Source organism: Gadus morhua, chromosome 2, assembly GCF_902167405.1.
Source record: "Gadus morhua chromosome 2, gadMor3.0, whole genome shotgun sequence".
Taxonomy (NCBI): domain Eukaryota; kingdom Metazoa; phylum Chordata; class Actinopteri; order Gadiformes; family Gadidae; genus Gadus; species Gadus morhua.
This window is the reverse complement of record NC_044049.1, coordinates 14,493,857-14,515,140: the sequence shown is the minus strand read 5'-3', so window position 1 is coordinate 14,515,140 and position 21,284 is coordinate 14,493,857. Positions and strand designations below refer to the sequence as shown.

The window sequence follows — 21,284 nt, the reverse complement described above, 5'->3', positions numbered from 1 at the left end:
AAATAATCTTGCAATAGTGTGGTCTTACCTGAGGGTCAGCACTCACACAGCACATTCTCTCACTCACTCACGGACACATACATGCAATGATATCACATAGAGCAGACGCATAGTGATCCAAGAGAAAAGCGCACACAGAGGTCCCTTTCGGATTCTTACAATTTTTTTTATGAATTATGGGGCAAATGGAGCTGTAATGGAATGATTTGTGCACACAACTAAGTAAAAAACCCAAGTAATAAAAACAAAACATGCGACATGCAGTGAGGCGGTAACCATGGTGATGCTGATAAAGGAATGAATGGGTTACAGCCAAAAATAACCAAGAGATAATGTTAGTCGACAGATGTTAGGGTCAGCGCAAGGGGTTAAAATGTAAGGTTATAATAAACTTCCTGGAACAATCAAAAAACCCAAGCAATAAACAGCACACAAAGAGAAAACAAAACATGCGGCATACAGAAAACCACCACCAAATAAAATAACATATACTTACTATATACATATATACATACTCACAACTAAATGATTGGCCTGTGTGGGAAAAAAACTATGCTAATTCAATTTTTTGTAGCGTGACTGCTGGGCTAGATAGAGGCTGACGGCCTCCTCCTTGGGAATTTGTTCAAAGGATTTGGCGATGGGGGCGGGTGCACAGGCTGACAAATTGGCGCTAACCTCTTGAAGAGCCTTGGGTGAATCCATGTAGCTCTCCCGAAGAGCCTCGATTAATGACGTTGCATAAACTGCAGACATAATAATGATAAAATACTGTATAAAGATCGATGTCACAGATGTCTTGTGCGCAAATGTCAAAATATGATAGAACTGCATGACACTGCCTACCGTATGAGGCCTTCTCTTTGATGGGCACAACTACCCAGGCACCTTTTCTGAAACGTGGATATCGCACGCTTTACCTCTCCAAACCATCGTTTCTTCGTGCGGTCTCTCTGTTCGCATTATGGTTGTAATGCAGCGCCGCTAAGAGAAGCCTACAGAATAACACATTTGAGAACACTTTCGAAACCTGGTGTATGTATGATCAAATACGGCATTGTTATTCCATTGGACAGCACTGACCTGCTATACATGCCCTGGTATGAAAACCCAATGTGCTTGGGTGCGAAGTGCAGGATCAGGGAGTGGAAGGCTTCAAGGGAGTAAGTCTGGTGCTGCGGAGACAGCTGTCGAACATCCTTCAGTAAGGATGTCCTTGTGATGATACCCTCCAGTTTTACTGCTGCCATTGAGCCTGCAAGAGACCAAGATAGGTAGGCACACACACAGCAGACATACAAATAGACAGATATTTTTTCTCCAGTGGAAACACATGAAATTGTCCTGCATATGAATTATAAAGTAAGTAAACAGAATGTTATGAGATCCCCAGAGTATGAAATAATGATTTAAATGGAAACCCTGTAGAGCATTCATAATGCCACATACTGTGTACTGTACCTGGTTCCAGCCACTCTTTATCTCGTTGATCCCCCTCCAGAGGGGCATGAGCGCAACTGGAGAAGGCAGGGGTGTCATGGTCGTGGATGTCCTGAATGTGATTCACCAAGCTTCTCCATTTGGCCTCCATCACTCCTGGATTGCCATCAGGGGTTGAGGCTGCAGTCCAGTACAGGTGGTTTACTATGGCTGGCCTCCACAACTGTAGTTGTTCACACTGTCTGTCTTTTGAGGCTGTATCCAAGGCCTTCCCCAGACCTGGTTTAGAACAAATGGTATTAATCGAAATGCAATAAAAAAAAACTGCTTAAACTTTCCAACAATGGATACATACTTTTCCCAATGTGCCAGACATCAAAATAATGCTGTGTCCCTTCAGGGCACAGCTCTTCTCTCACCCATTTGGCAACCTAAGGAGTAAAGAGCAAACTTTTGTGGATGCTTGCACTGTCTGGCCCTCAGTGCATCAGCAAAGCACAAACGTCCAGCCTCAGTGAAATTCATAAATCTACATTATTTTTCTTTTTGTAAATACCTGGCGATGTCTGTCTGTGATTAGGGTTGACAAATGCAGGTCGTTCCGCCTCAGCAAGCCGATGCTGCGCTTGAGCCCCTCCATCTCAAACCAAGAGCTGTTGGGGACCTCTGAGCTCTGCAACATAATATAAGTGTAAGTGTAGCCCTATGCATGGTTGTACACGTGGAAAAGTGCTATATTAAGATGCAGTCCATTTAACAAATTGCAGAGAGTTCATTTCTTTCTGTCTAATAACATCAGGCTTACCTGAACAAGCTGAACATCAACCACCTTGTTTACTCTGTCCTCTATCAATGTGTAGGAGCCGTACTTTGCACAGTGCCCTGGAGAATCTGACCTGGGGATAATTAGAAATTAAAATTATGTTTCAAGTTTTTAATAACCAGTGTCTGTAAAGACAATCCACCATGACATCTGCAAATGTAAACTAAAGCCGCCCTGCATGATGACAAATAAAAAAAAATGTGCAACTGGTCTATGAGCTCTCGCACAAACAAAGTGTGGAGAACAGTATTAGGATACAAAATTAACAATGACATGAGATTATTAAAGTTCATACCCCTTAGTGGCAGCTAGCATAGAATCAACAAATTCTGCTTTACCTGCAGTCACCAGCAACAACTAGGCCTCCATCCATTGCCTTGAGGTCACTAAAATTCTTGGCCTGCTCGTTCTGCCAGGCCTGAATGATGACGGGGATGGTGTAACGGCGCTGATGGCGAAAGAAAGTGCTTGCGCTGATGCACTGAAGGCCAAACAGGGTCATCATCCGTAATGTCTGGGTGGCCAAACATCCAGAGAAATGGATGGCCCCGCTTAAAAGGAGGTTACAGGTTGGCATATTCCTGTTTAGGATCGGCTGGTTTTGCCAGAAACGCTGGTAGCCACATGCACAGACCTAGATATTTAGAAAAAAAAAAACATGACAATCAGTGTATAACACTCAAATATGATGGCATCATAAACCCACAGACTAAAGCAAGCCTGGTACATACATTGTAAATTAACTGGAAAGACTAATTTGAAAAAGAAGCAACGTCAGCACCAACCAAGCTAGCCATTATAAATCCACAAGATATTAGACTGTTATAGCAACTAATGTGGATAGGAGGATGCACTGATAACTTGCAATGAGCAATGTGGGCAGACAGTCAGGGCTATTCGATTTTAGTAAGATATTCTGATTTTCTAAATCAGATATGGCCTGCAGTGTAAACAAAACGATAGTTATGTTATTATAACTCTAGTTCTATGATTGTAGGCGTAGCCGTCTAGGCTTCGCCTTATGGGCTTGTCCCGTGCGCGCGCCCGCGCGCGCTGAAAATTCAAACTATGCACCTATCAGCGTGGGCACCGCCCACATTTCCCACGGTATCGTGTCTATATAACGCGGTGTATACCGTCGCTCATCCTCCACGCTTTTCTTTCAGCATTTGGAGGGTACAGCAGGTGGGAAACTAGACGGCTACGCCTACAATCATAGAACTAGAGTTATAATAACATAACTATCGTTCTATTTCATGTAGGCTACGCCGTCTAGGCTTCGCCTTATGGGCTAAGGTGAAGCTGCGAGCGGAGCCCGATCAATGTACTCCTGCTGGACCCCAGTCAAAACGACCTAAGTCACCAGAGCACATTAAGACTCAAAAAGCCAAGGAAGTGTAAAACACAACAGCTTTATAAAAACTAATTCCTCCTAGATCAAGCAAGGCAATGATCAAGGGAGAAAAAAAGTGAGTCTGTAAAGACTCCGGCTCTATTCCGTGCTTCATGCAACCCATGAAAAGGAAAAGAAAACCAGAGCAATACGGTTTCCATTAGGTCCGCTACCACCGGGGGCGGAGCTACGGAATTCGGCTCCCCAATAATGGGACTCTCTCGGCCGTTTCTTATTTGAAGAAAACGGCGGGAGTGCCTCACTGGTAAACAAAACCACCAGACAATTGGCGAGCCAATAGAAAAACCCCCTAGCCTGTTTTTCATTTGAAAAAAGGTGGGAGAGTAAGAGACTGGTAATCAAGACCAACTCGCCAGCCGGCGAGAGGAAATCCAACCACGCCGCTTTAAAGAACATGTCTATATTCTTAAGCCGTAAAAGGGGTCCCGGACTCTAGCACAGAGTTGCCGAGTGAGCCCCTGGACATGTCTAACATGTAAAAACGGACAAAGGGGCCGGGGGAAGACCAAGACGCAGCCGCGCAGATGTCTTCCACCGAAACGCCCTTGAGTAGAGCCGTTGAAGCAGCCACGCTCCGTGTGGAGTGAGCTTTAACGCCCAACGGTGGCGCCAAGCCCTGTCGAGAGTAGGCTAGGCAAACACCCTCACATATCCAGCGAGAAAACCGCTGCTTAGAGAGAGCGCGGCCCCTGCTAGCGTCGCTATAACACACAAACAACTGCTGTGTGGAGCGGAACGCTGCCGAGCGATTCACGTACATAGCCAACGCCCGAACCGGGCACAGGAGATGCAACTCCGCCTCCGCCTCACTAGAATGAGGCGGGGGGTGAAAAGCCTTAAGCACAATATCCCTCGACCGAAAAGAACTATTGATGTTCTTCGGGAGGAACGCAGGATTAGGTCTGAGCAACGCGAAGGAGCTGTCCTCGTTTAGCAACAAGCAACTCGGGCTGACAGACAGAGCGGTTAGCTCACCGGCCCGCTTGGCAGAAACCAAGGCCAACAAGAGCGCCGTCTTAAATGACAGGGCATCCAAAGGGGCCTGGGAGAGAGGCTCGAAAGGATCCCTGGACAATCCGCGCAACACGGTGGGGAGATCCCAGCGTGGTGTAAGCACGCGTGAAACAGGCCTAACCCGTCTAGCCCCACGCAAGAACCTCTTGACCAGTGGATGGCTGAAGATCGGTCCACCATCACAGCCTGCATGGCCAGCCGAAACGGCTGCCGCATAGACCTTGATAGTGGAGAAGGCCAAACCTTTTTCCAATAAGTTTTGCAGAAACGAAAGCACGCTTCCCACCTCGCATTGAGATGGGACAGCGTGGTTCGTCTCACACCAATTAGAGAAGGCGCACCACTTCGCCGCATAGAGGGAAGAAGTAGAAGGCGCACGAGCACTCTGAATAGTGTTGATAACCGTCTCAGGCAAACCTTTGCCCTGCAGGATTAACCTCTCAGGAGCCAAACCAACAGCCGTCCCGAGACATCGGGCGGGTGGTGCACCGTCCCGTGGGCCTGTGAAAGCGCATCCGGCCTGAATGGTACTGGCCAAGGCGCCGACCGCGAGAGCGCGGCCAGCTCTGGAAACCACAGAGCTGAACGGTTCTCCGGGGCCACCAATATCAGGGACAGTCTCTCCTGTCTGACCCGTTCCAGAAGAGGAAGGATCAGCTGGAGCGGGGGAAACGCATACAAGAGAGCCCGCGGCCAAGGTGTGTGTGCCAACGCATCTACCCCCAACGGGGGAAGATCCCGAGGGCTGAGGGAGAACCACCACCTGCAGTGCGTGTTCTCCCGGGACGCGAAGAGGTCCACCTGCGCTGTCCCGAACCTCTGCCAGATCAGTCTGACAATGTCGGGATGTAACCGCCACTCGTCTCGGCGGGGACCGCCTCGAGACATGAGGTCCGCCCCAAAGTTCTGGGCGCCCGCGATATGCAGGGCTCTCAGACTGCGGAGATACTGATGAGCCCAAAGCCAGAGCTCGACCGCCTTTCGGTGGAGAGCAGGGGAGCGGACTCCCCCCTGTCTGTTGATGTACGCCGCCGCCGACACGCTGTCTGTCCTGATCAGAACGTGGCGGCCGCGCACCAGGTGAAAGAAATGCAACAGCACTTTCCTCACAGCGTCGAGCTCCAACACATTTATGTGTGCTGTAGGGGGCGTGCGCCACTCGTCTCCGACCGAGTGAGAGAGGCACGTTCCTCCCCAACCCGTCAACGAGGCGTCCGTGAAGACCACTACGTAGGACGCCACCCTGCCCAGTGGAACACCCTTGAGAAGGGCGGAGGGTCCTTTCCAATATTCCAGGTCTGGCGACACCGAACGGGGGACGAGGAGCACCCTGAGCTTGTGTCGCCTGGGGTCCAACCGTTGGCGAGCAAACCACCGCTGGAGTCTGCGCATAAAAAGCAGACCCAGGGGGACCACGGGGTGGGCAGCTGCCATCAGCCCCAACAGGCGCATGGTGGACAGTGCGGTCACGTTTCTGCGAACGTGAAAACGGGAGAGCGCCGACAGGATGGCGTCTCGCCGAGGAGGCGAAAGCATCGCAGTCATGGTGGCTGAGTCTAGGCAAAGCCCCAAGTAGACTGTCTGCCGGCTGGGGAGCGGGGAGCTCTTCACCCAGTTGATGGCAAAACCCAGGAAGGAGAGATGGTTTATCACCAACATGGTGTCCCTTCTCGCGGTCTCTTCTGAGTTGCTCAGAATAAGCAGATCGTCTAGGTAGAAGAGAATCCTCTTTCCCTGACGTCTGAGCGGTTCCAACGCCGTCTCCACACACTTCGAGAAGGTGCGCGGAGCCAGGGAATAGCCGAACGGCAGGCACTGGTACTCGTACGCCATCCCCATAAAGGCAAAGCGGAGAAACTTCCTGTGCGCCTGCCGAACAGGGACGTGGAAGTAAGCATCCTTGAGATCCAGGGATGTGAACCAATCGCCCTCTCTCACACACCGGAACAATGCTCCGACCGTGAGCATTCTGAACTTCCTCGTGGCAACGAATCTGTTGAACACGCGAAGATCCAGAATAGGCCTCATTCCCCCTGACTTCTTGGAAACCAGGAAGTAGCGGGAATAAAAACCTAGGTGAGACTCGTGGGGGGGAACGACAGTGATCGCTCCCTTTACCAAGAGACGTGCCACCTCTGCTGCCAGAGCCGTGCTCGCAGCCGGGTCCCGTAGCGTGGTCTCCACCAACCCCATAAAGGGTGGGGGACGACGCTTGAACTGTATGGGATGGCCCCATCTCAACGTGGTGTCCAACCACGATGGCAGAACGCACCGCTCTTGCCAACACGCATAGCGGTTGGAGAGAGGGCGAGCCGACAGCTGAGGAAGACCGTCCAGGAATAACCCGTATTCCTCTGCCCCTACCGCCTCCACACTGCGTGTGAACCAAGGGGGGCTTCCCATGAAAGGGAGGAGGCTCAGCGAGCGTAGGAGACGTACCAGAACCAGCCGCTGTAAAAACAACGAGCTGTCTAGACGTTGCACTCGTGACCGCTGAACAGGGAGCGAGCCGTCCGGCCGCCGCACCTATGCGAATGCGCTGTCCGCAGGCTGTAGCCACAGCGCGCGGACCTGTCTCCTCACCTTTAATGTGGGGAACCAGGGGATCGGTACAAGCGGCCGCATCCACGGGCTCGTGCAACGAGTCTCTGAACCGTCCACGAGGCTCCAAGGATCGCCGCTTCTTAGAAGCAGGTGAACCAGAGGCCATGTGAACACGCCGTCCGACCGCCACCCTACAGCCACCGGGCTGAGGGGGGGAAAGAGGCAACATGGAGGGACGCGCCACAAGCGTAGGACGCAGGTAGCCTAAGGAATATCGCTCTTTGGGTACCATGTACTGCCGTTCAGTCGAACGGTCTTTATTTTTTTCTTTATTGGGGAAGGAAAAAGTCGGAGCCAGCTTCCGGAACTTCCCGGTCCGTGGCGCTGCTCCACCCGTCCGCGGTGGCGGCGGCCGCGGCTGCGGCACCGGGGCTGGAGTCGGAGGCGGTCCCCCGGAACGCTGGGCCCGGCCTGGACCCCGCTTCCTCCCGGCCTGCTGGTGGGAGGAGCCCGTGAGAATCGCCCCGAACCGGGAACGATTCTCACGGACAGACTGCTGGTGCGCGAGAACCTCGGAAAACCGGGGTCCAAATAGGCCATCCGGCGCTAGTGGACCCTGGACCAGGCTGGCCCGCTCCCGTTCCGGCACCGCAGTGTGGGAGAGCCATATGATTCGCTGAATCATGGTTGCCCATGCCATATGCCGGCCGGCCGAAACGGCTATCGGCTGGCATAGCTGGAGGATGGCGCTGGAAAAGCGGGAAACCGCCAGCCATCTTGCGGCTTCCTCTGGGCCGTAGGCCTCCCGGTCAGCTGACAAGGAGACCATGGCGGAGGAGAGCATGGCGACGTTGTTGACCGCCGCCGCAGATTGAGAGGCACAAACGAACACCCTGTCCGTTAGGCCGACAATTTGTTTCTGGAGGCGGTCGGGGGGCAGCGGCTTTTCGTTAGGGCGCCATCCGGCGCCCGGACAGAGAAGCGCTGCCAGGGGAGGCTCCAGGCGAGGGATCCCCCTCGCCTGAGTTTCGGCCCACCCTTCCACGTTGGTGAAGTCCGTGTAGGACTTCACCGGGGCCTTCAGTGTAGAAGGGTCCCCACCGGCAGCACTAAAAAAGTGCTGCACAGGCGGGAACAAGGGGCACTGGGTAACCCTTCGGGAAGACGATGGGGTGCGAAAGCACTCGCCCTGCATATCATCCGATATGGGGGCGAGAGGCGGGGCCGGCATAGGAATCCCTTTGATGGCCGCCGCCTCAGCCATGATCTCCCCGAAGAGATCGGCCATCCGGCGCGGTCTCTCTCGTTCCACGGCGGTGACGGTTGAAACCCGGGAATGGGAAACACCGGACGCCGAGTCGTCGAAGACGTCGTCCATTGAGACAGCGTCGCCGTCGGTGACGCCATCGTGGTAGTCCGGACTGGCCCCGAACAGGTCAATGGCGTCAGCCAGGTCCACCGCCGGGGAGAAGTAGAGGTGCCTGGAGAGGATCCCTTCTTCAGACAGCTCCCGGCATGAGACACAGGTGACGGAAGGCGCCATAGCAGCCGCGGCGTGGTCGGCGCCGAGGCACCGAAAACACGCCACGTGCCCGTCACCCGGTGCCAGGGAGGCGGGACAGGAGGCGCAAAGGAGTCCTGCGAAGGACTTAGCCTCAGGAGCGCTCTTAGGTGGCCCTGAAAAGGGCCGTTTGTCCGAGGCCTCTCCCGGGCCGCTGCCACCGGCCTGGGAGATCCGTTGTTCCGTTGAAGACATCTTAGGTAGTTCTCTAATCTGCTGACAAGCACAAGTGCTGAAAGAAAAGGGAGGATGAGCGACGGTATACACCGCGTTATATAGACACGATACCGTGGGAAATGTGGGCGGTGCCCACGCTGATAGGTGCATAGTTTGAATTTTCAGCGCGCGCAGGCGCGCGCACGGGACAAGCCCATAAGGCGAAGCCTAGACGGCGTAGCCTACATGAAATAGAACCCTACCTGCTCTATTTTAACAAATGTTCCTTCCTGCTGCACGATTCTACTATCTGACTTCTCACAGGCCGGACAGATGGCAAACAGGGCCATGAGCTCCTCTTGGCAAACAATGAATTTGTCAATGCCACTACAACAAAAAAGAGGGGGGGGGGGGGGGGGTGTCAGTCAAACTACAGATGCACGAAAATGAAAATTCAAAGTTGGTCTATGTTGGCTTTAAATTATCTCACTTTTGGTGGGGGTCACAAGTTTGAGATGGCTCCTCACACAAAACCTCCTCATCCTCCTCAGACATCTGGTCTCCTGGTACCCATGATGCATCACTGATGACAGAGAGATCATCTTCTCCATCCGTTGGGTCAGGACTAGTGAGGGGGGTGGAAGTTTGTGTCCCCATGCTGACCATCTTGGGCTTCAGGTTCACTTGTACAGCTGTGGCAGAGTCAATAAACATACCCAAACAGATGACAATCATGGCAAATCTAAGCGGTTATGTTTTGATCTAGGTTATGTATTAATTTTAGCAATGTGTTTGGAAATTTCCTGCATGCATATAATTTGGCAACGTATGTTTTAGACAGCATATCAACCACTAAAAAAATAACAAGATTTACCGTGAGACCTTCCAAGGGGCTTCAAAATACATTGTGTCCCAGTGTCACAAGTGGAGTAGGGCAAGGGGTCCTCTACCGTAGCAGCATTGACACCGTCCGTGGTCTCACACGGTGAGGCATCTGTCAACATCTTGCGTAAATAAATTAGCGTCAGCGACACAGTCACGTCTAAATACATATGAAAGAGGACCGTAATAGTCACTTTCCATCAGGAAAAGGGCAATTAAATCTATCAACTAAATAGAACACACACACACTGTTGTGAAAGTCGCTTGATGAGCGCCACTGATCCAAACACTAGCCATGGCGCTTTCTAGTTAGATATGACAAGCTTTTGGACATTTACTTCAGGACAATTTTGTTTTGGTTCATATTCATGAATCACGAAATGTTCTTTTCTAATGTCAGACTGATCATGAGTCATGAAGGTAGTGGAGGCGGTGTCAAAGGGAATACGGTATGTAGTATACACAGGGCTAGCTAACGCACAGCTTGTAAACATTACCATGAGGCTTACCATAGCCAGCTCTCGCTTGCGGCTGGCGGCACTGATCTTGGTGCCTCTCGGTCTCGGGGCAGGGCAGGCAGAGAGATGCGTGTGCACAGAAGGCACGGCGTTCGGAATAAGCTGTGCCAGCCTCTTTAACCCGAGAGATACCATCCTGATATCCCCTTGGTCGTAATCTTCCTCCGTGAAATGAGCGCTGCAGACCTTGGAGTTCTTAGTGACCGAGGGAATAGAAAAATCTGCCCGTCTAACGCGGACAAACTGTACCCACTGTCTGAGGGTTGCCTTGTCCTTCGGAAAGGCATGGACCCTGTGTCCTGTTCTGCTAGAATTATTACACCCAGCACAAACGCATTTGTACACCATTCTAAAGCTACACCTACCTACCCACCTACCTAACTCGCTATGCTATGCTATCTGTCTGCCTGTCTCCCTATCTCTCGGTCTATATCTATATTGGTCTATATATCTATCTATTCTGTCTATCTCTATCTATCTATATGTCTATCCATCTATCTATCTAGGCTATCTATTATTACGTATTTCTTCGTGGAAGGAGGGGTCGAATCCAAAGGAATAGCTTTAACGAGACTTTATTTGTATAAAGTATTTTCGGTATGGTAAACTGATGCTCTGAAGTAAAGAGAGATTGAAGATGTGTTCTAAGCACGTGCGAGAGTGTTCTCCTAGCTGATCCTAGCCACAAACCCACGTATGTCTAATTGCTGCCGAGAGAGCTCTAAAAGTTTTCATGGCTAGGTGGACTTCTTTATGGACTCAGCGAGGACCGGAAGACTTGGAGAGGAACCGGTGTGACGTAATCCTCGGTTTTCCTCGCCTGGTCTGTGATGCTGCCCTCTGTGGCTAAAGTATCTATTGTAGCCTTCAGTAATGTCCTTCTTTCCCTTGTGGCTATGTGTAGTATTTACGGCTTATATATTTGGTCCTACCCCCTATTGGTTAAGTGAGGGAAATACAGCTTGTGTTCCTAAAATACGTAACACTATATATGTATCTATGTATTTATCTCTTACTTATCTGTCTCTTATCTCTCTCGTACTCTCTACTCTCAATGGGTCTCGAAGGGCTACGTCTGTCGTCTCCCTACCGTGACGTCATGCAACGGTTTCCGGGAGAAATGAGAAGCTATCGCAAACCGCTCCAATATGACCCACTTTTACGTATTAAATTCCGTTTTGTGATACCCAAACACATTAAATACAATAGGTAACCATTAAAATGTTTATTACCAACAAGCAAATGGCGCAAATCCGAAAAAAATAAAACCTGCACCATGGCCTTTAAGTCATGCAGTTATGAAAGTATGGTGATTTCAGATCAGGCTCCTCTGCTCCTTCAACTGGCTTTCTCTGACGCTTAGTATACTGCTGAGTTCTTCGAAGAAAGTAGTCCAATCCGGATCGCTTTTAACTCACTTTATTTGTCAAAGTATTTCGGTATGGTAACTACGTAGCAAAAGGAGGGGAATTTTATCGAACACGTGCGAGCGACTCCCAGCTGATCAATACCTCTAATCCGCAAGTCTGAGCTACCGGAAGTTTCTGTCCTCCAATCTCTCTGTCGAGATCGATAGGGTCAAGTGGGCGTGGCCTATGTGAAGTAGGAGTGGTCGGTGTGACGTATTAGCCTCGGCTTCCTCACCTATCGAAAGGTGCTGCCTTCTGTGGATGGAGCAGCCTTCAGTAAGGTCCTGCTCCCCTTGTGGCTATGTACAGTATTGACGGCTTATATGTTCGGTCCTGCATCCTAGTGGCTATGTGAGGGTAATACAGCTTGCGTGTTTGAATCTGCTTCCTAGAGGCTATGTGGGGGCAGCTTATGTTGTTAAAATATGTAACAATACAAGAAGGCAGTGGAGACTGGATCCATTGTTGCTCACAGATGAGTTTTCTTTCACACATCTCCACACATGTTAAAACTTTTTTGAGTATAAATAAAACACCAGATGTGTCCAATGCAATAATTTGGAAAGCCCTGAAAGCCTATCTGAGGGGTGAAATTATATTAGATCATTTGCAGCATACAAAAATAAGTGTACAAAACAGAATCAGATTCTGAACATAGATAATATGCTAATTCACCTTCATCTGAACTTCACAAAGAACGTTTAAAACTTCAGACAGAATTCAACCTTCTTTCCTTTCGTCAAGTTGCTGACCAGTTGCTTAGGAGTGTTAGGTATTTTAATCACATAAGCTGCCCCCACATAGCCACTAGGAAGCAGGATCGAACACACAAGCTGCTTTACCCTCCCATAGCCACTAGGAAGCAGGATCAAACACATAAGCTGCAATAACTACTCCAGCCACAGATGGCAGTACTTTTAGACAGGTGAGGAGGGCGGAGCCCACTTCACATAGGCCAGGCCCACTTGACAGAAACCATCTCGGAGTTCAGATTGAGGCCAGAGCTGATAGGCAGACCCGCGGAGAGACTCAGGCCTCCAAGCCCGGGTCTCGAAGTAGCCAGTGGCGTTTCTACGTGTAAAAAACAGGTGAGGCTAGGCTAATATTTTTTTATTCTTTTGAATGACGAACCAGTGTTCGTGACGTCATCTGTTTATTTTCACAGCCGCGGCGATCTTTGTAGAGGTCGACTCCGCCTGCTCCCGGCTATTCTGCACAACACAGGACTGTATGTAAAAATCGAGTTCAACATCTGACCTGTGAAGGGCAGTCATACGCTAAAAAGCGTCTAAACTGCAGAAATCATTCAACAAAAATGGTGACCCCTTCACTTTTATTAGTGTTTCTACTGGGTTTTCAGGCATACAGACATCCAGGGCTCTACAGTGCGCCCATTTCACTCGCATTTGCGAGTGAATATTTCGGCGTGCGAACGAGAAAAACAAAACAGGAGCACGCGTGCGAGTGACTTCTCCACAGCGCACTATACTGTGCGTTCACACCAAACGCGAAGGGGCGAAACGATTTCATACAAAGCACGAATTCCATTTGCATCATGATACTTTTCCCCTGCATGGGCGAGCGCGTTCACGTGGATTTCAGGTGGATTTGCAGCACGCCACTTTTGCTCGAGTTGAAGTCTTTGCCGCGACATTCGCGTGATGACAGCCAATCAGCGTTCAACAGCGTGGCCACGGAGTGACGTGCGTAACGTAACAGCCATTTGGTGTGAACACACAGTCAGGTGAATCTTTGGTCTGAAATGGGCACGAGTGCTCCTGAAAGAAAAAGCTGGTGTAGAGCCCTGCAGACATCCATCCAAACAAATGATGGAGCATTTTAATTTTGTTGGAAATTCCTTTTTGGAAAAATTTACAGCCATAATATATTACAAATAAAAATGGTAATTCTCATAAAAAAGCAAAAGTATTTCAGAACAGAGATTGTGCTTCCTTCATTGGTCTTACTTAGTCAGTGTCCCACCATGCTGTTGTAGCCCTGGCTTGTGTTTTCCATTCTCTAATCAGCCCTCAGCTCCACCCACAAGCACTAGCCTGGACACCAGGCAGGTACTGGGGGCATCACAACCATTACAAATAAAAATATACTTTAACACTATTCAGTATGATGGGCTTTTTGTTTTTTAACTAAGTGACTGTTCTCCATGTATCATATATATATATATTTAATTGATAAAGAACATTAGTGCAGCTTTTAATCTTTTATTGCCGAACACATAAGCTGCAATAACTACTACAGCCACAGATGGCAGCACCTTCAGACTGGTGAGGACGGCGGAACAATTACGTCACACCGGCCACGCCCACTTCATATAGGCCACGCCCACTTGACCCAAAGACAACACAAAGTTCAGATTGAGAGAGACAGAAGGAATAGGTAGCCCCGCCGAGAGGACCGGGCCTAAGCCCGGGACTCGAAGTAGTGCACGATATTATTCTCAATACTTGTCAAGATTAGTGGTGGTTGAATCTGAGTCAATCGGATTCAAAGATCCGAATCCTTACATTCACCCATGAGTCACAAGTCCGTGGTCTCAATTAACCCGAATCTTTCGGTTCTGGCTGCTACGGACGACATTATTAAAACAATGCACGAATGTCATCAAACTGTAGGTCTAGAACAACATTAACACATCCGTTTTTCATCTGCATAGTAACTTAGATTAAGCATACGGACCCGGAGCTGCCAGCTGCGTGGTTGAATAAGAACTTCCTGTAGACAGAGCTGTACACAGATCCAGATCCATAGACTGAGCGAATTCATGGGTCGGATTCGTATCCGGTTGAGTGAAAGACTAACTCAAAGGATTCAGATGAAATGGGTCTGACTCGTATCCGGCTGGGTGAAAGACTAACTCAAAGGACTCAGTTGAAATGGGTCGGACTCGTATCCGGTTGAGTGAAAGACTAACTCAAATTACTCATATTGAATGGGTCGGACTCATATCCTGTTGAGTGAAAGACCAACTCAACGGACTCATACTAAATGGGTCGGGCTCGTACTGAATGTAAATCGTTAAACTCTTTTGTTACAAAGGCATTATTTTACGAGAGATTGTATTCTAAAATGAAAGTAGCTTATTAAAAATAAAGTTGTTTGCTGACTATGTGAACTCTCAGAATATTTCTGTGTTTGACGAGCTTCGAAGAGAAAAAAAAATAATCCATACGTTTTTTTCCTAATTCAGATAGCAGTCACGTTGGCGACATCTCCAATGTTTGCAATGCATCCTTTTTAATATTCAAATATGTTCCATAATGTTCGGCCTGCGCTGAGAAAGTCCTTCTAGAGCAGGTGACGTCAAGAGTTAATTGGAGACGGACGCTGTAGGCTATCCATAATGACGTCAATGGTTTTGGTTTAACTCAGCTGTCAACGAGCTGATATTGAATATAATTCCAATATCAAATATTTTATATATTTGATGTTGGAAAAGAATATTATAAGGAAATTCACTTTGTAGCATGCAGGGTATAGTTTTCAATGCTGCATATTTGGTCCTCTGCTGCTGTGGTCCTTATCCTTATCACCATCAATGACAATAAAAATAATAATAGGCCTAATATCAACAAAAATGACTGATCATGACTAAAAGTGGGAAAGGTTTATTTTGAAATATAACTTAAAAAAAAACATACACACAACAAACAAAAGCAAAACGTGCAAATCAGTTAAAACAATAATAAAAACAATGTATGGTATAAAAAAGTGCAAAATATGCAAAACAATTCACATACAAGTAAATAGCCTTAAAACTCTTAAAGGTCCCATGACATGCTATTTTATGTATTCTTTAATATAGGTATTAGTGGGCAACTAACACAGTATTCAAAGACGTTCCCGAAATTCAGCCGTGGTGCAGAGTTACAGCCACTCCGAGCCAGTCGCACATTGAGCTTCCCCCAAATGCGCTGTTTCGGTGGGCGTGTCAAGGAGGAGGGTGGGGGTGTGGCCCTGAGCAGCTTGCAGCCACGGTACCATGCGCTCTGTTTACAGTGGATGTATCGCAATGGCGAGGCGCACACAGCCTTTAGCCGTGTTCTGTAAATATTCTAGAACACACGGGAGTCCTGGAGCTCTATATCTAAATATTATCATATAGCCTACACAGATATCTATATCATATAATATATATTATCACGGCCAAAAGCTGTGTGAGCCGATATTATGAATCTCAAACGACCGCGTTGGGTTCTCCGACGTTCCTGGTTCTTCAACATCCACATCAATGTGAATACACACACTGTAACGCAAGTGTTTCTTGTCGGTTCTTTGACGTGTCTTGTATTTCCACAACGAGACTGTCGTGGGGGTTATCTGAGCCATGGTTGAGAAGGAATTGGGGGAAAGGAACTTTGGTTTGACTCGCTGAAGTACATGAACTGCGACATGCCGCGAGGCACCATCGCCCGGCAGCGGGCAGCCGGCAGCAGGCAGCGCGCGGTTCAGTCGACTTCAGGTTGATGTGAAAGTGGAAGAACCAGAGACGTCGCAGAACCCGACAAAGTCGTTTGTGATTCATAATATCGTCTGGAGGCGCATACAATGGGCCCTATCTTGCATCCGGCGCAAGTGACTTAGTCACTGGCGCATGTGTCGTTGCTAGTTTACAACTGGCGCAGAGCGCTCTTTTGCCACCTGCGCCACTCGCCGGTAAATTAGGGAATGATCTTGCGCCCAAAGGGGCGGTTCGGCGGAAGGAGGAGGCGTGTTCTGGCGCAAACGGTATTTTGCCGTCTCTGAATACCATTGCGCTACTGACCAGGAAATACCTGGTTTAAAGTCAGTGGCGCGTTGTTCAGATGCTATTTTAAGGGCGCAAGCATACATGCGCATGCGATGCATACGGATTGCTTGTGCACCTCGCGCATACACTTTGCTTCTCTCATCTACCTAGCCGCACATTCTTGGTAAATTATTTGGGAAAGAACAGCTGATGCAGCGGTAATAAGTTGTACTTTTAAATCAATGCATCTGCAAACACCGTACAGCAAACACATATTTTCTTGACACAGACATCGTGTAGGCCTACATGCCCATAATTTTTAGGATTGATGAGTAGGCCTATTTGATCGTGAAAAACATTGTTTTACCGCGAGTGAGTGTTAAAAAGAATTAATGAATGCGGGCGCGCGTGTGTGCTCTGTTTAAACACACGCAAACTAAACACTCTCATCATCATCTCATCTTCGTCCACTTATCGGGGGTCGGGTCGCGGGGGGAGCAGCTCAAGCAGGGGGCCCCAGACTTCCCTTTCCCGGGCCACATTGACCAGCTCTGACGGGGGGATCCCGAGGCGTTCCCAAGCCAGTGTTGAGATATAATCTCTCCACCTAGTCCTGGGTCTTCCCCGAGGTCTCCTCCCCACTGGACGTGCCTGAAACACCTCCCAAGGAAGGCGCCCAGTGGGCATCGTTACCAGATGCCCGAACCACCTCAGCTGACTCCTTTCTAAGTAAAGGAGCAGCGGCTCTAATCCGAGTTCCTCACGGATGGCTGAGCTTCTCACCCTATCCCTAAGGGAGACGCCAGCCACCCTTCTGAGAAAACTCATCTCGGCCGCTTGTACCCGCGATCTCGTCCTTTCGGTCATCACCCAACCCTCATGACCATATGTGAGGATAGGAACGAAGATAGACCGGTAGATCGAGAGCTTTGCCTTGCGGCTCGGCTCTCTTTTCGTAACAACGGTGCGGTAAAGCAAACGCAATACCGCCCCCGCTGCTCCGATTCTCCGGCCAATCTCACGCTCCATAGTTCCCTCACTTGCGAACAAGACCCCGAGGTACTTGAACTCCTTCACTTGGGCAAACTAAACACGTAACGCATAATACAATCAATGGCAATGTCTATTACCGAGGGGACACATGCATATTAGGATAGCATACAATACTAAGAAACAATGTTTATAATGTATTGCGTATATCATTAAATAGAACCACAGTTACCGCATATCATATGTTATAGCCTATCATACGTTTTCTTTGCCGAAATTTATTTGAGGACTCAGTATTTCTGAAGTTGTGGAAGAAAACCCCTTATTCCATGTGTGAATTAGGCCACATTATTTGGCAATAAACTAAGCCATTTGCATATTCATGTGCATCTGTCTCATCGGAGACTGCAGACGCGCTGTCAAAATATCAACTCGTCCGATTCAAATGCGCTCATGGCTCTTAAAGGGGATGGGAGCTGGCACTCTCATTGGTTTGTTGCACGTTACGCCCAAACCACACCTACGGGTAATTAGGCTGCTTCAGACCAACCCTTTTGACGCTTGCGCCACGGCGCAAGCGTCATTTATCCGCCTGTAAAATAGCGATAGCGCCGTAGAACTGCCCACAAAGCTACTTGCGCTTTGCGCTTTCCCACTTGCGTTTCAGACCGTTAAAATAGGGCCCAATATTTTATATGATATAGATATCTATGTATTATATGATATTATTCAGATATAGAGATCCAGGACTGTAACGCAGGTGTTGTACACTTCCTTGTTATTTGGATAACCGTTCTGCTGTTGGTGTGATGGCGCATAACACGTCGGACTCTCGTCTCTGGTATTTCTACAACGAGACTCGTATTGGGGGTTATCTCAGCCAAGGTTGAGACGAGAGTCCGACGTGTTATGCGCCATCACACCAACAGCAGAACGGTTATCCAAATAACAAGGAAGTGTACAACACTTGCGTTACAGTCCTGGAGCTCTATATCTAAATAATATCATATAATACATAGATATCTATATCATATAACATATTGTGTGCGCCTCCAGACGATATTATGAATCACAAACGACTTTGTCGGGTTCTGCGACGTCTCTGGTTCTTCCACTTTCACATCAACCTGAAGTCGACTGAACCGCGCGCTGCCTGCTGCCGGCTGCCCGCTGCCGGGCGATGGTGCCTCGCGGCATGTCGCAGTTCATGTACTTCAGCGAGTCAAACCAAAGTTCCTTTCCCCAAATTCCTTCTCAACCATGGCTCAGATAACCCCCACGACAGTCTCGTTGTGGAAATACAAGACACGTCAAAGAACCGACCAGAAACACTTGCGTTACAGTGTGTGTATTCACACACACACATGTGGCGCTCGCACGGTCGAGTCTCATTGGCGGGCCAACGTCTCTGGGCGGGCCAGGCAGAGTAAGGGGAGGAGCTGAGATTCCTGATGACGTCATGAATACAGACATTCCAAATCAGCGCGCTTGAGCCTCCGTTTTTTCAAAGGCGAGCAGAACAGCTAGTGCTCGTTTTACACCAAACGCAAGTTTTAGCCACTGGGGGACCATAGGCAGGCTAGGGGAACTCATATTTATGTTAGAAAACCTCACAAAGTGAGATTTTCATGTCATGGGACCTTTAAAAAAATATTGTTTTCAAATATGAACAAAGATTATAAATAATGAATGAATGAATAAAGAGTAAAACTTAAATAACTATATACATAGGTGCCAATATAAGTGCTTCATGGCTAGCTTATGTGGGCATTTAGAAAAACCAACTGACGAACTTTAGCAGGACTGAGCCTGCTCCTCCTGTCGGTTATTATTTGGCCAGCTTTTGAAAATATGCGCTCTGATGGCACTGACGTGGCCACTATGCAGAGCCTGGTCTTCATAACAGTGGACAGGTTCTTGTAGACCATTTTGCGAACCCTCCACCAATCCAGTGGGTCAGCAGTGCGGGGGGTGAGCTGCTCGGATAGGAACCCCCTCATCTCCAGCATGGCCTCTGTACTGGGGTTCTGAATCCCTGGTCTCAGGTTGGTCACCCTCTCCTCAAAGTCAGCCCAAACCTGAGGCACTGGCTCCCTTTGTGGGCTGCGTGAGGCTCCCTCCGCCTCGGCCACGGCTGTGCGGGCAGGTGAGGATGCTGCCAGTTGCATTGCTTCCACCACTCTAGCAACAGCACCCTCTGCATATCTTTCATTCACAAAGGCATACTTTTTGAACCTAGGGTCCAATAGCGTAGCCTCTGCCAGGACAGCCACCCTCTCCACTCCCCCGAACCGTTTGGTAAGGTCAGCTGCCAGACAATTCACCATTCCTTTGATGGCCTCATTGGGAGAGGGGTTTCTTTGGTGATTGGCAACTATTCGTTGGAGCCCACGTGCCATCAAAATGGCCTTGGAACCTGTCACAAACCTGTAAAAATATAAGCAACGAGTTAAATAATACACATTTCAATTAAAAGATACTATTTAGTTACTGCAACACTATGGGCCTTTCAGTATTAGATGATCCACACTGCACATATTATGTATTTAAATACAGTTTGACTCACCTCTCTGAGCTCATCTCTACAGTGACCTCCTCAAAGGGTTTGAGGATATGGCAGGCCTCCTGCACAACATCCCACTCATTCAGGTTTAAGGCTGGTAACTGTGGGTTTACCAGTGCCAGGGTCGACACAAGTGGCTCTTTGACATCAAGAAATCGCTGCAACATGTAGTAAGTAGAGTTCCAACATGTGGCAACATCTTGTTTAAGCCAGAGCTGGGCCTGTCCCATTTGTTGTTGGACCTCTTTTAATTTGGCAGATGCCACTGTACTTCTTCGCACATATTCTGCTATTGTTTTCACTTTTTGAATTATCATTTGAATGTCCGGTAAATCAATGGCATGCCTGACAATTAAGTTTTAAAGGTGAGCAAAACATCTCACATGGTTCCATCTCAGGATTTCGCAACAGCCCTCACTATGTTACTGGCATTATCAGTCACACAAGCTGCAACCTTTTCTGAGGTGTCCCACTCCTGTGCAACACGCTTCAGTTCCTGGGCCAGATTTTCCGAGGTGTGGTTTGATTGTAATTCAAAGCAGTCCAGTAAATTTGCCTCCAGTTTGAAATTGTAAATGTAGTGGCAGGTCACTGACATGTAGCTGGTTGTGGTGTTAGAAGTCCAACAATCGGTTGTGAGGCATATAGCTGGAGCAGAACGTATTCTTTCTCTAAGGTCAGCCCTGACCTTTTCAAAAAGGTTGGGAACCATTTGTGTAGAGAGTGTGCTTCTGCTTGGTAGCACATATGTTGGGTCCAGTGCCTGTGTGTAGGCCCTGAATCCTCTGTCCTCAACTATAGAAAATGGTTGGAAGTCAGTTGCAAGCATTTTCACCAGGGCTTCATCCACTTTGCCCTGCTGGAGTGGCTGAATTGGCCGTCTTACAAATCCTCCCAATGACGTTTGCCTTTGCCGCTTTGGTATTGTTGCTGTAGTAGTTGCAGTTGTGGATGCAGAGGTTGCAGATGTTGTTGCTGCTGCTGTTGTTGTTGCTGTGTCTGTTCCTGTTGCTGTTGCTGCTGTCTCAGTTTCGGATTCCTGAGGACCTGATAAACTCACGGTGGGCTGTTTGGTTTTCAGATGCCTCATCATGTTGGATGTGCTTCCCCCATGAATCGATATTTTATTCCTGCAATATTGGCATCTCGCCTGACTATGATTTTCTGCCACAAAATGCATCCAAATATCGCTCCTCTTCCTAGAAGACATTTTGGTAAATAAA

At 48.6% G+C, this 21,284-nt stretch overlaps 1 long non-coding RNA gene across 1 annotated transcript; it reads right to left on the bottom strand.

The window, feature by feature from the left end:
- Positions 1-1,129: 1,129 nt before the first annotated feature.
- LOC115557733 (uncharacterized) lies at positions 1,130-1,878 on the bottom strand. Its single transcript, XR_003979236.1, has 3 exons — positions 1,796-1,878; positions 1,462-1,719; positions 1,130-1,255 (listed from the first exon to the last, which is right to left on the bottom strand). It is a non-coding gene; the product is annotated as an uncharacterized LOC115557733 (long non-coding RNA).
- Between the last annotated feature and the right edge of the window lie 19,406 nt (positions 1,879-21,284).